The sequence below is a fragment of the Protopterus annectens genome, chromosome 6.part0 (assembly GCF_019279795.1).
Source record: "Protopterus annectens isolate FY-2018-M chromosome 6.part0, PAN1.0, whole genome shotgun sequence".
Lineage (NCBI taxonomy): Eukaryota > Metazoa > Chordata > Ceratodontiformes > Protopteridae > Protopterus > Protopterus annectens.
Window position 1 is genome coordinate 1850859256 of NC_056737.1, and position 13373 is coordinate 1850872628.

A 13373-nucleotide genomic window follows, 5' to 3' on the forward strand; every position below is an offset into this window, starting at 1 on the left:
CAAATTATTCTTTATATTATACATTCTTATTATTATACATCTTTCCTATTTCTTTTGCATGCCCCCCTCTAGCCTGCCTTACACATATTCTCAAACCGACACCCTCTTAATTGCTAAGCGGTGTATCTGTTAATGTAAAACTGTTATTTCCTGTACATAATAATTTTGACATAAGATACTCACATTATCTGTTACTAATGTGGCAACTTTCTGTATTTTTGCCTTTTCCAAGTTTTACAAAACTCTGTACTTATATTTTGTAATGTTGCAAATGTCTGTATTTGTATTCGGAGCTTTTCTCCTCCGGTCTCCACTGAAAATGGGCCACAAACCCAGCTGGACTAACCCGGTTAACAAACAATAAATAAATAAATAAATATTTCTCTTCAAATATCTTTGGGACTGTTTTTTGCATTGATTAGTTTCGCTTTCTCCTTTGCATAAATATTGCACTACAGCAAATCTTTTTTTTCTTTCCCCATGTTATTGTTTCTTTTTTATACCATTCAAAAATCTCAGAGATTTGCTCTTTATATTTTCACCTTCCTCTGTTACTTCTTTTTTCAGGCAACCCAAGGTTTCTTCATATATAGGTTCATAGGTTCATAGGTTCATACTAGGCTATCTGCCCGAGGGCATTTACAAGCCTAGCCCATAGTTTTGTGGCTTACGCCACCCCTTTAGTATGGGGAACTATACCCATTATTTTGCTGTGCCTCTGTCGAGCAGTGACACTGAGGTAATCCCTGGGGTATATCTGCGATCTCCCATCCATTGGTCAAGATTTCTCTTGAACAAGGCCAGCGAGGTGCTCTGCCTCACATATACCGGGATTTTATTCCACAGCATAGGGAGTCTTTGGGTGATGAATCTATCCCTCCAGCACGTCCTATTAATAGCCGTGTCGAGGTTTAAGTCTCCCACCCTTGTGGCTCTGACGGATCTAGATTTTTTGAGCTGAAGCATATTCATCAAATCTGGGTTTGACATGGCCTTGTATGTTAGGCAAAGGTCACCTCTGAGCAAGCGGTAAGCGACTGAATAGAGCTGGAGTTCTTTCAGTCGGGCAGCATAGGACAGATGTTTGAGACCCTTTATCCTTTTGGTGTGGAACTTTTGTGGCCTCTCCAGCTGCTGCAAGTGTCGGGTCAGATACATTCCGAATGGGGCATTGTACTCAATCATTGGTCTGATGAGTGATGAGTATAGGGAGACTATGACCTCCCTTGATCTAGATGAGAATCCCTTCATGATAAGGTGGGCAATGTAGAAGGTCTTCCTAACTACTTTAGCTACATGGGTGTCAAATGACAGACTACTATCAACCTGGGTCCCCAGGTCCCTGATAACTTCTTCTGTGCTCAGTGGATTGCCACCTATTTGGTAGCTAGGGGTAACCTTGTTTTTCCCGAAGGGTATGACTATGCATTTTTGGCATTTAACTTTAGGCCATGGCTCTGGCACCAGTTATCTGTTTCTGTGAGACCCTTCTGAAGGATATCTGTGTCAGATGTGTTTTCTACTATGGCCCAGTTTGCAGTCATCTGCAAACTTTGTCAGCCATAACCCTCCTGTGTTTGCTTGTACTTCGGAAAAGTAGATGCCAAACAAGAGTGGGCCCAGGACTGAGCCCTGTGGTACACCACTTGTGACAGGCTTTGAGTCTGACATGGCGCCAGCAACTCTGACCCTGTGGGTTCTGTCACTCAGCCAGTTTGCAACCCATCTTGTGATGTATGGGTTAACATTTAAGCTGATGAGTTTTTCAATGATACCCGAGTGGGGTATTGTATCGAAGGCCTTTGCCAGATCGAGGTAGGCTGTATGGACTGCCTTTCCCTCATCAATGGCTTTGGTGACTGTTTCGAAAAAGTCAACCAAGTTTAGAAGGCATGATCTGCCTTTGACAAAGCCAAACTGGGATGGATCCAAAGTCTGCAAATTCCCTATGTCTTTATTTATGAGGTCCATTATGATCCTCTCCATGGCTTTGCAGATAAGGCTTGTCAAGCTAATGGGCCGGTAATTTCCAGGGTCGGTGGAGGCACCGCCTTTGTGAAGTGGGACCACTTTGTGAAGTGGGACCACAGTTGCAATATGTAGCATTTTTCATGGACCTGTTTTATTAATGAATGCAAATTTGTATTTTAAGCTTTTGACAGTTTTTCTTGTGCAAGTATTTTTTCTTTCCACTAATTTCTCTAAATCTTTCTGAATATCTTATATCTGGAAATTCTGGGCTTCTTGACCAATAGAAACAATACATAATGTATTCATTATCACCAATAGCCCACTCTGTTATCTTTATAGCTCTTTTTTTGGACTACCTGTTTTTGTATTTTTTTTTTTTTGTGGACTACTGCTTCCTTCTACAACAGGGAGGCATCTTCCCCCAAACCTGGACTAAGTCCATTTTAAGAATGTTTCCATGTCTCGAGGATTCTGCACTGTAATTTTTTCCATTCTTGGCAGCAGTGCACACACAACGATTGGGCACGTTTTATCCTGGGAGTTGTGCACCCAGCTGTCTTTTTTATTTTTTAACCTACCTCTCTCCTTGATTTATACTATCTAAGATACAGTCTATATATCAGTGCCATGTTGGCGAGATTTTGTGAAAACAGGCTCCTCCACATGAAGGTACTCACCAAGACTTGAAGATGAATTAATTTCTAGCAACATTACTCTTCTTTTATTGCTGATGTCATCATCTGTCCTTTCAGACCCCGTTGGACTGGTGCCATGCAAGTGGCAGATTATGTGGGAGGTGGTGGAGAGGAGATCAGATTGTCCATGTATGGCATCATCCCCTACAGCGTTGAGGCACTTTTTGTAATGACCTCCCCATTATTCTACCCATTATACAAATTACCACAATTGTACAGGAAGACATTAGACAAGAAAACCCCCCCCAAAAAATAAATAAATAAATGAAAGAAAGAAAGAAAGAAAGAAAGAAAGAAAGAAAGAAAGAAAGAAAGAAAGAAAGAAAGACATTAGGATGTTATCAGAGGAAGAGCTTCTTATTTTTCACTTTAGGGACAATCCTCACCTGTATTCCCTGAAACATCTTCCTATTGTTGAAAAAAAAATCTTGCTAGAATCCCAATGTGACTTCAGAACACATGGACAGTAGATATGATTTTACTGTTGGACATGTCCAGGAAAGTGTTGTGAACAACATTAGGACCTATACATGCTTCTTAGTGACCAGACAAAGGCATTTGACTCTGTGGGTCATGAGTCTTTGAAGAATGTATCGGATACCCTACAAAGTCAGTGAGGTTGATGTATGCTGAGATGACTATCAGTATTCTTTAACCATTCAAAGTCAGACTCATTCATAATATATAAAATCCATGCAAGCTAGAACTGTGTTTTCTGTATTCTATGCAGTTATCCCACATCTAAGACTGCCTGCTCAATATCAGTGACCTAATGGATAGGTAGTCCTTCGGTCTTGGATAAATTTGTTCAAAATCCAAAATTTCATGGGCACCTGCCATTTACTTTCAGTATAATGAAGATTGCCACTCTTGCAGACATGAGGGGTGACCTCCAAGCTGCATTGTAAATATTTGCAGAAGCTTATCAAAGCCTGGGATGTCTACTGAACATCAAGAAGGCCAAGTTTTTTATCAGACTATTCAGGATCTTGCAAATGACCCTCTACAATTCATCACTGAATATAATGTCACCTTCTATAGTCTTCACCAAGCAACTGCTTTACCTGGAGCTGGTTCAAAGGTTTCTCGCTAAAAAGATCGATAGGCTTGGTAACCTGGGTTATCCAAAAAGACTTCAAAGATTGTCACTGTTGCTGTTATGCAATCTATTGAAGGGGAATGATATCTTATCTCTGGGCCACAAAAGACCGTTGCTTCTTTCAGACACTCTGAATGAAGCATACCAGTAGGAGGGCCAGTATGCATGCAAAGGAAATCCTATTTAAAATCCTCATTTAAATAATAGAAAATGTGACTTATTAATCACTCAGTGGCACTCTTTTCTTTTAAGCAAATTTCCCTGCCCTCAAAATAATGCCATTCCTTTCACACTTTTAAAAGGGACATTAATAAATATCTGTTACACACACATTTCAACAGAAGAGAGCATACATCAAGTTTCTAGAAGACCATTAGGCCATAAGCTTGGTAATGAATGTACAGAACAATAGGAATAGGTTTTAATGACTGCATTGAGAATTTACTATATTTGGTACTGTTTATACAGTCTTGTGTTCCCTTATATTAATGTTTTGATGTTTCTGTTTGATCTTTTTTAAGTTATGTTTTAAATCATTGCATGATCTCTGCTTCTTTTTCATAAGTGTCATGGAGTTTTTAATATCCACATGAAATGCCACCATTACAGGCAGTTAGCATGTGCTCTCCCATGCTTTATATAGAACCCACAGCTTTCTGGACTTTGTGGCATCAGAAGGTTAGTGTATTATTTGCTGAGCCATTGACACTGAACAGAACTGAAAAATAACCATTAAATATCAGCTTTGCTAGACAGGCACCTGTATTTCAATGTCTGATTCTTAGCTTCCAAAATTGATTCTGTTTCTGTCTCTGTTACACTCATAAATCTTGTGGTGGTCAAGGAAAACAGTGCAAAGATATTCAAATACCATCCATACCTGAAGAAAACAAATATGGCTGCCACAAGCTGTGAGATTCTGTCCATCGACCACTCTCATTCTTACAACAATTCCATTCAAGGAATGATTTTTTTCTGAAAAGGAATGCTTTATTTTTTAAACTGGAAAGACAGAGTAAGGGAAAGGAAAGAACCCACAACCAGTAGGCTGCTGTCCCCCATGAAAGCATTTGATCTGTTTGTGGCTGGACCTCTGGTTCCAGGACAGGATTATTGCATCATTAGAGGATCCATGTGTGTAACTGTGGTAAGATTCATCCCCAGACTGGAGGACTACTAGCAAGATATCTGATTACAACATAAACAAGCTACATCATACAGACCTGGGTTGATCCTTCACTTATGACCAGAGCAAGGCTTCTAGGTGTTTCCTAAAAATAGGCACTACCTGGTTAAGATCAGATAAATGAAGTAGTTTATAACACCTACTGCTACAGTGTAGACATAGTTATTAATTCAGTGAATAGAATATTAGCTTATTTTGAAAGAATTGTTTTTCTCAGATAACTACATATGGGACCATCTGAACAAATTGGTGAAGTTGCATACTAGCATTGCAATCATTACTGTAGTTTATATGTTCTTGCTTCTCACTTTCAGTACCACTGTGTGTGTGTGTGTGTGTGTGTGTGTGTGTGTGTGTGTGTGTGTGTGTGTGTCTACAGAAATCACAAGGTTTGCAGTGCCATCCTTATATCTTTATTAGTCTGATATCCTTATTTATTTTGTTCTGATGGGCTGATAACTGATATTATTTGCATCTGTAAAATTCATTCCTTTTGACAAATATTATTCAAAATGCATATACATCTATCTATACCTATATCTATCAATCTAGTTATATCTGTATCTCTCTATGTATGCCTATATCTGTCTATATTTCTCAAACCAGTTGATTTTACAAAAATTCAGAAAGCCTCATTGTGATCCCTTCTTGCTTGAGGAACGGGAATTTTGTTTTAGAGTATTTTTCTGACTTTTGTTTGAACCAGTTCTAACCAATTTCTTTCTACTTGTCAGCAAGTTTCTTCAGCTTAAAGTGATACAGGTCCTTATCTAATCAGGTTATCCAGTCTTTTACGTACTGCTTCTTTACGGGGTAATGTTTGTTTGAGTGGCATAGCAACTATCATTACTTTCAACGCTATTTGACTTCTTTCTGCTGGCTGACAATCATGCATTCTGTTTTACAGGTTTTTCCTTATGGTAGGCAAAACTTCATACTCTAGTTTAGCATGGTTATCTCGGTAATACAAATGACTTCAATAGGTGAGCAATGTGGTATGCATAAGTATGTCAATCTGGTTTGTCAAGGATCACACCTTTGTTTCAGTTAACTCCATTAATCCGTTTTAGAATAACTTACTCCATTGTATGTTTATTTGGGTAACCTGGCTTAGCACAGTTTAGCACAATGGTTTTGTAACAGCATCAATCTGGGTTAGTAAGGTTTATCACTGTTGACTCTGGCTAATATCTGCTATCATTGTTGTAAATATAATTGCATTAATTAACTTAATATGAGTTATGCCTGCAGGACACACAAAAGTTTTTTTTGTTATGTTTATGCTGGTTACCGCTGTGGTGCATCTACTATTTATTTATTTTATTTTATTGTTGTTTGTTTACCGGGAAAGTCCACTAGGCCAGAATGAGCCCATTAGCAGTGGAGGCCTGGGGAGAAAAGCTCCAGTATCACAAAAGCAGTAGAATACAAAGATACAGAATAGCATAACACATACAAGATACAGAGACGCAAACAATCAGCATAATCCTGAAGTAACATATGTACAGCTTAAGATGAAACTTAATTCACTGATTTCAAAAGTAAACATGAGTATCCGACTTCTGTGAAATTTTTAGTAAATTATCACAATAAAGTATAATTGAGTACAGAAGGATTACAATGTATCATAGAAAAAAAATGTAGTCTGCAGAGGGTAATATTTATGAACAGGGATTCCATAAAGGGAATATTCACTACAAAGGATTACTATTAGTGAGGGCAGATAGGCTGAGGTGAAACATAAGAAGTGAGAGAGAAGAGTGAAATAGAGAGTGGGGCAAGTATACGAGCAGGAATATTTCTGAAGAGTAGAGACATCAGGTCATGGCATAGTGTGGAGTAGGAGGCCAGGAAGAGCAATTACAAATCCACTTTGAGGAAAGGTACTTTTGTAGAGTAGTTTTGAAGCTAGGAGGGGAGTACTAACATTAAGGTTATCACCACCTCTCATTACTTTTCCACATCTGCCAGCTTGGTATGCTCAATTCTACGTGAAGACTATGAGCAATAATTTTGGAATACATAATTGGCCACGGTGGTGCAGTGGTTAGCATTGTTGCCTCACAGCAAGAGGCTCTCTGTTTTGATTCTCAGCTGGGGTGCCTTCTGTGTGGAGTCTGCATGTGCTCCCTGTGGTCACGCGGGTTTCCTCTGGGTGCTCCGGTTTCCTCGCACATCCCAAAGACATGCTGTAGGTGGATTGGACACTCTAAATTGGCACTAGGCATGAGTGTGTGCATGTGTGTGCCTTCTGTGGAAGGTTGGGCACCGGGCTGGCAACTTGACACTGTAAAACTCCACTGCCAATCATGAGCGGACAGGTGTTCCACTAACCGGGAAAAGCCGAAAGAAGAAGAATCTGCTGGTGAAGAAATTCCATGTTAAGTTATACTAACTTCTAAAAACAGGAATAAGACTTGGTCAGTTTTGTCAGACTGTGTAAAGGGGACTGACATTTTATTTATTTATTAATTTTATTTATTTTACATTTGTTAACCGCGTTAGTCTAGCTGAGCATTAGCTCGTTTTCAGTGGAGACCCGAGGAGAAAAGCACCGCAATCAGTATTAACATTTTACATGAAGTCAGCAAGAAAATTCCATTGGCAGCTAAAACAATTAGAGAAATAACATTTTACAATAACATTTTATGGAAAACAGTTGGTTATAAATGTTAGAGATCAAACTGCAAAAGGCATTTACAACAGATCATATAGAAAAGCAGTAGAGTACAATGTCAGAATTTTTACAACAAAAACTTAGGTACAATGTCAATGTAGGGAAAAGAGTGTTCATTATTTCTAAGTAGTTATATGCAGTATTGGTACAGATGGAGTAGTAAGGTAATGTAGAGGTTAAGCAACAAGACAGAGAGGTAGATGGATATTAAGACAGACAGTGGAAGAGAAAGGAGGAATGAGAGACAAGCTAGGGTTAGGTAGTTACAGGGAGGATAACTACAATGGCAGGACCATTTATTTATTAGATATTCCCAAGTGGCTAGGTTGAAATGTTTTGTTTGGTTAAGGGACCTAATTTTTAGGGGTAGTAGGATTATAGTTATAAAGTAAACACCCTGATTTGGTTTTGGGTTTATAGATCTGTAGGAAGTCTTGGTCTGAGCTACATAATGTCCTGGTTGGGGAATATTTAGTTATAATTGATTGAAGGCTAGGGCAGAAAGATGGTAGATAGAGGATGGAGTGGATAATTAACAGTTGCTGTAGTAGCAGCAAATGAGGGAATTCAAGCCACTGCAACTGTTTAAGAGATAGGCAATGGTGTGATTTGTATATTTGGTTTGCAGCAAATCTGGCAACTTTATTATGCATAGTTTCAAGTCTGGTTATGAGTGTGGTGTTAAGATTTGTATATAATTGAGAGCTATAAATGAGGGTGGGAAGAAGAAATGCATAGGAGAGAGTGATTCTGGCTTAGTTGGTTAAATGTCTTTTGTTTCAGTAAAGGAGTCTGAGTTTCTGGTGAGTCTTTTTGATAGAGGTGGTGATTTGGAGATCAAATTTAAGCTGATCATCTATTATGACTCCTAGCAGTTTACTACTAGGGTCAGAGGTAATGACAGTGTTATTGCTAGATAGGATGGAAAATGTTGTTTTGAGACTGATGAGGTTTTTTGGGAGGAAGAGTAGGAACTTAGTTTTCTTAGGGTTGAGAATTAATTTGTTGTCAGAGAGCCATGTCTCTATGGTGTTGAATGATGCTTGGGTAGTAGAGTGGAGGTCAGATGGACTGTCAGCAATGGTGATGACTGTAGAATCATCAGCGTATTGTAGAAGTGTGGAGTTGGGATAAGACGTGTAAAGCAGGTTGGTGAAAATATTGAAGAGCAGTGGCCCCAGTATGGATCCTTGGGAGACACCCATTGGGACGCTTGGGGGGAGAAAGAGCAGAGTGCCATTTAACAGCTTGCTGGTGGTTAGAGAGATAGCTAGAAAACCAGGATATGGTGGGAGGAGAGAATCTTAGGTTAGAGAGTTTGTCTAGGAGGAGGGGATGGGAGACAGTGTCAAAGGCTTTGGACAGGTCAAGGAATAGACATGAGACTAGTTTATTATTGTCACGGGCCAGTGATACAGTATTAATGAAGGATATTAGTACAGTTGTAGTGCTGTGTTTGGGTCAAAATCCATATTGTGTGTGTTAGAAGGTTCTGATGGAGAAGGTATTGCATTATCTGCTAGTGAATGCATTTCTCAAGAATCTTGGAGATGGGAGACAGTATAGCAATTGGTCTGAAGTTTGATATATCAGAACAATTACCTCCTTTATGTATGGGTAATGTGTAGAATGTTTTCCATATTGATGGAATGTATGATTCAGAGATAGCTTGGTTGATCAGGATGGATACTGGATAGGCTAGGGGTTCAGCAGCTATATGTAGGAAGTAAGAGGGTAGGTTATCAGCTGAGGGGGAGCAGGGTTTGAGTTTAGAGAGTAGATGTTTAATATATTTAGTTGAGACAGATGTAAGAGGGAAAGAGTTAGAAGGAGAAGGAGGGGAAGATGAGAAAGTGGGTTTTTTAGTATTTTTACTAGTGGGGAGGTAATTAATTATGGTAGTTATTGAATTAATAAAATGATTGTTAAATTCAGTGGCAGTTTTTGCAAAAGTTTTATTTGGGCATGGATTGGGAGGGGAAGGGTTTCCTGGATGCAGTATATGATTGATTGAGTTCCAGAATTTTTTAGGGTCAGATTTTAGGGTAGTGGGAGGGTTTGCATAGAAGTTGATCCTGTCTTTGTTGATAATTGTTTTTATTTGATTTCTAAGTTCTTTGTAAGTCTGTAGAAGAGAAGGGGTCTTTGTTTTGGTCCATAATTTCCATATCTTGTCACGTCTTTTCATCAAGGCTCTGGTATGTTTGGTCAGCCAAGGAGCGGTGTTTGTTTTGATTCTGATAGTACGGAAGGGAGCTAGGGAGTTGATGATGCTTAGAAAGGTAGAGTTGAAAGAGTGGACAGCCTCATCTAAGGGGGGTGTAGCAAGATGGGAAAAGTTAATACTAGAGAGTTGGTCTATGAAAGAGTCTGGACTAAAGGATGAGGTTTTGCAAGAGGTGATAAACCTGACAGGTCTGGTGAAATAGGGATTGTGTATGTTTACTATGATAGGGCAGTGGTCACTAAGGGAATTTGGTAGAGCGTGAGGGTTGTGGTAATTTTGGGGATGAGACACCAAAATCCAGTCCAGGAGAGACTGTGGCAGGTGTGACTTGCTAATATGGGTAGGGGAAGTGATTAGTTGCTCAAATCCATGTAGGTTGATACAAGAGGCAGTTTGGGGAGTTTGAATTGTAAGCCAATCTATGTTTACATCCCCTAGAATGATGGTTTCATTAAGGATGGTCTGTGAGAGGTGGTGTAGGAATATCTCCAGTATACTAAGATTATCGTCAGGGGGGATGTAGATTGCTACAACACTTATTGTGGTAAAGTTGTTAAGTTTAATATTGGTAAGTAGGAGTTCAGCTGTAGAAAAAGTGGGTAGAGGGAGGCTTGGGGTGGTCATGGAAGAGTATGGCTACCCCTCCTCCTCTTTTCTTTTGTCTATCAAGTCGTAGGATGTTATAGCCAGGTGGGGTAATTTCACTATCTATATTACATGGTTTCAGCCAGGTTTCAGTTACATTCTTTTTCTGCTTTGATGTGGTTGGGAGGGAGGGAGATAATTTTATTTTAGGAAGGGGAGTGGCATAGTTTGGGTTAGGAGGACTGGTTTGCAGAGGAGTCTCGGGTTTGGTATTTGGATGTAAAGTACTGTTTGTTGGGTAGAAGTAGGGTGGGGGTAGATGTGTGTGATAGGATGTGAGGAGGTATAAGAAGTAAAGTATAGGTATCAGGAGTAAGGCTTGAGGTTTGAAAGGCATTGTTTGAAGATAGAGTATGTGTAGAAAGTGGGAAAGTTGAGGTGTATGAAGGTACTATAGGGGAAGAGGTGTGTCAGTAAGGAAGTAGTTGGGAGGGGCAAGGGAGGAGCTGGAAGGGGTGTGGTCCAGGTGGATAAGTATAAGGGGAATGATATGGGGGTGGGTGAGAATGGGGGTGAAAGAGGAGCGAAGTGAGCCCGAGCGTAGCAAGGGCGAACGGAGTGGGGCCCTACTGAGCAGCTGCTGAATGTGAAAAAAACTATCAGTCAGCCCTTTGTCAGATTAGCTCAGGATTTTTTTAAAGATATTGGAAAGTACTCTGCTTAATTGCAGGAAGTTATATAGTATTTTATTGGGGTAGTGAGATCTCAGAGTGAAGTTTGGGGAGCAGGGTCAGTATAGGACGTCAGGGTCTCAATGGTACTGTGCTCACACTGGTGACAAAGAACCTCTACTTCAGTGAGGAATTAAGGTAAATGAATATCGAAAGGCCTTAAGCTATATTTGCACTTACAACAGTGGAGTAGTTAGTCATCACTGGTGACAGAGAATCTCTACTTCAGTGAGGATGTAAGGTAAATGAATATAGAAAGGCCTTAAGCTATATTTGCACTTGAGAAACAATACAGAAACTCCAGCAGTAGCAACCAAGAAATATATTAGTTCAATCTGCTGAAAAGGGTTCTGGAACACACAAATGTGGCAACTGCAATCAGTGTTACGCTATTATGGAAAATGCAGAGATAAAGTTGGATAATATAAATCAGACTGTAGTGCACTTCCAGTATGGCAATTATCGTACCCAGCATGTGGTGTACTTAGCTAAGTGCACCACATGCCCATGTTTCTATGTGGGAAAAACTGACAGGTGTCTTAGAAACAGGATGTACGATCACATGTACTGTATAAAGAAAAAAGATGAAACAAATGCCTTATACAGACATTTACAAAAATGTCCTGGATGTAAAGAATTCAAATTTGTGATTCTTGAGCAAATAAAAGGGAATCCTAGAGGGGGCAGTATTACTAAGAGGTTGAATGAGAAAGAGACTAGATGGCAAATTTTGTTGAATTCTACTATTCACCCAGGAATAAATGATGGCATATCATTGAAGGTCATACTGGAAGCAAAAGTGTGAGGTTTAAAATAATTGTCATTTTTTAAGTTTACAAACAAGTAACTTGATTGTGACATGTTCGATAGAAGTGACAAGTGTGTTAGAATAGCTATATGAATTTCAGTTTGCACAGTGCACTTTAAGAAGAGTAAGTTGTTGCTAATTGTTTGATTAGTTCAACAATTGAATGTTATATTTAAATCAAGTGTGGAAGTTGAGGAGATGTTCTGAAGAAGTCTATGTAATAGATGAAAGCGCTTAACTTACAGTTTTTAAGAGAAGTTTTTAATAAATTTGTGGTTATTTTAAATCATTTTAATTTCTGGTAAGAATTATTGGATCCAGAACGCTTTTCAGCTATATTTGCACTTACAACAGTGGAGTAGTTAGTCATACTTTCTTTTCAGTCAGGAAACAATAAGAAAAGGCAGTAGGTACTCTGACTAATGTATACCTTTCTTACTGAAATAAAATAAACCAATTTTACCAAGGAGTTCTGTGGAAATTAGGAAAACAAGAATGTATAAGAGAAAAAGTTTAGTAGAAGTAGGAAAACAGCAGAGCATACAAATAGTTCTAACTGTAGTCTGTCTTTATATGCTATGTTAAGTACAGAATGGGGGGGGGGGGTAGGTGGGCTGGTACTTGGGCATTTTTCAGTCATGACCTAGGCACAGTATCAGTTTTATTTACTTGTTTGTTTGTTTTTTCTAGTTGTTAACCACATAAGTAGGCTTTTCAGTTGACTCCTATCAACTACAACATGGGCTTAGTTAAAGAGCAATGGTGATATTTTACTTTAGGACTCACCATATGTATGGCATTTTTAGCAACGTCATCCCAGGCCTTTGCCCTGCCCTGCTATTAGATATTCATGGTGATCTTTAGGAGATGACAGATTGAAAAGACAGAGTAATGTACGTCACAGACTTCCACTCCCCTCCCATGCACTCCACATAGTGAGGCCACAAGTAACTTAAAATTGCATACAGCAGGGGGCAGCACCCCCTTGATTGATGTGAATTATGCCTACACAGTGCCTGTCAATGCTGAGTACACAGCTGTCAATCAAGTATGCCTGCCTACTGCCTATGACTAGGAGAAGGTGAGTCCTAATGTAAAGTTTCACCAGAGCAGTAAAAGATGTACAGATATAGTAATATAAATAATTGAAATGGTAGACAGAGAGCAGTCATCTTGTAAACTACAATAATGTACAATAGTGATAACAGCAGAATAAACCAGTACGTTACCTTAACTTTAATATACTTATCTACAATTCATGTATTACTTTAATAGTCATACTTTGTATGTTCATTAGAATTTAAAGATTAAACGACTAGTTTACATGAGATTATATTCTGTATTTGTGGCATGATCACTTGAATAAATTCAGTTTATCCAGTGTGCTTGAAACA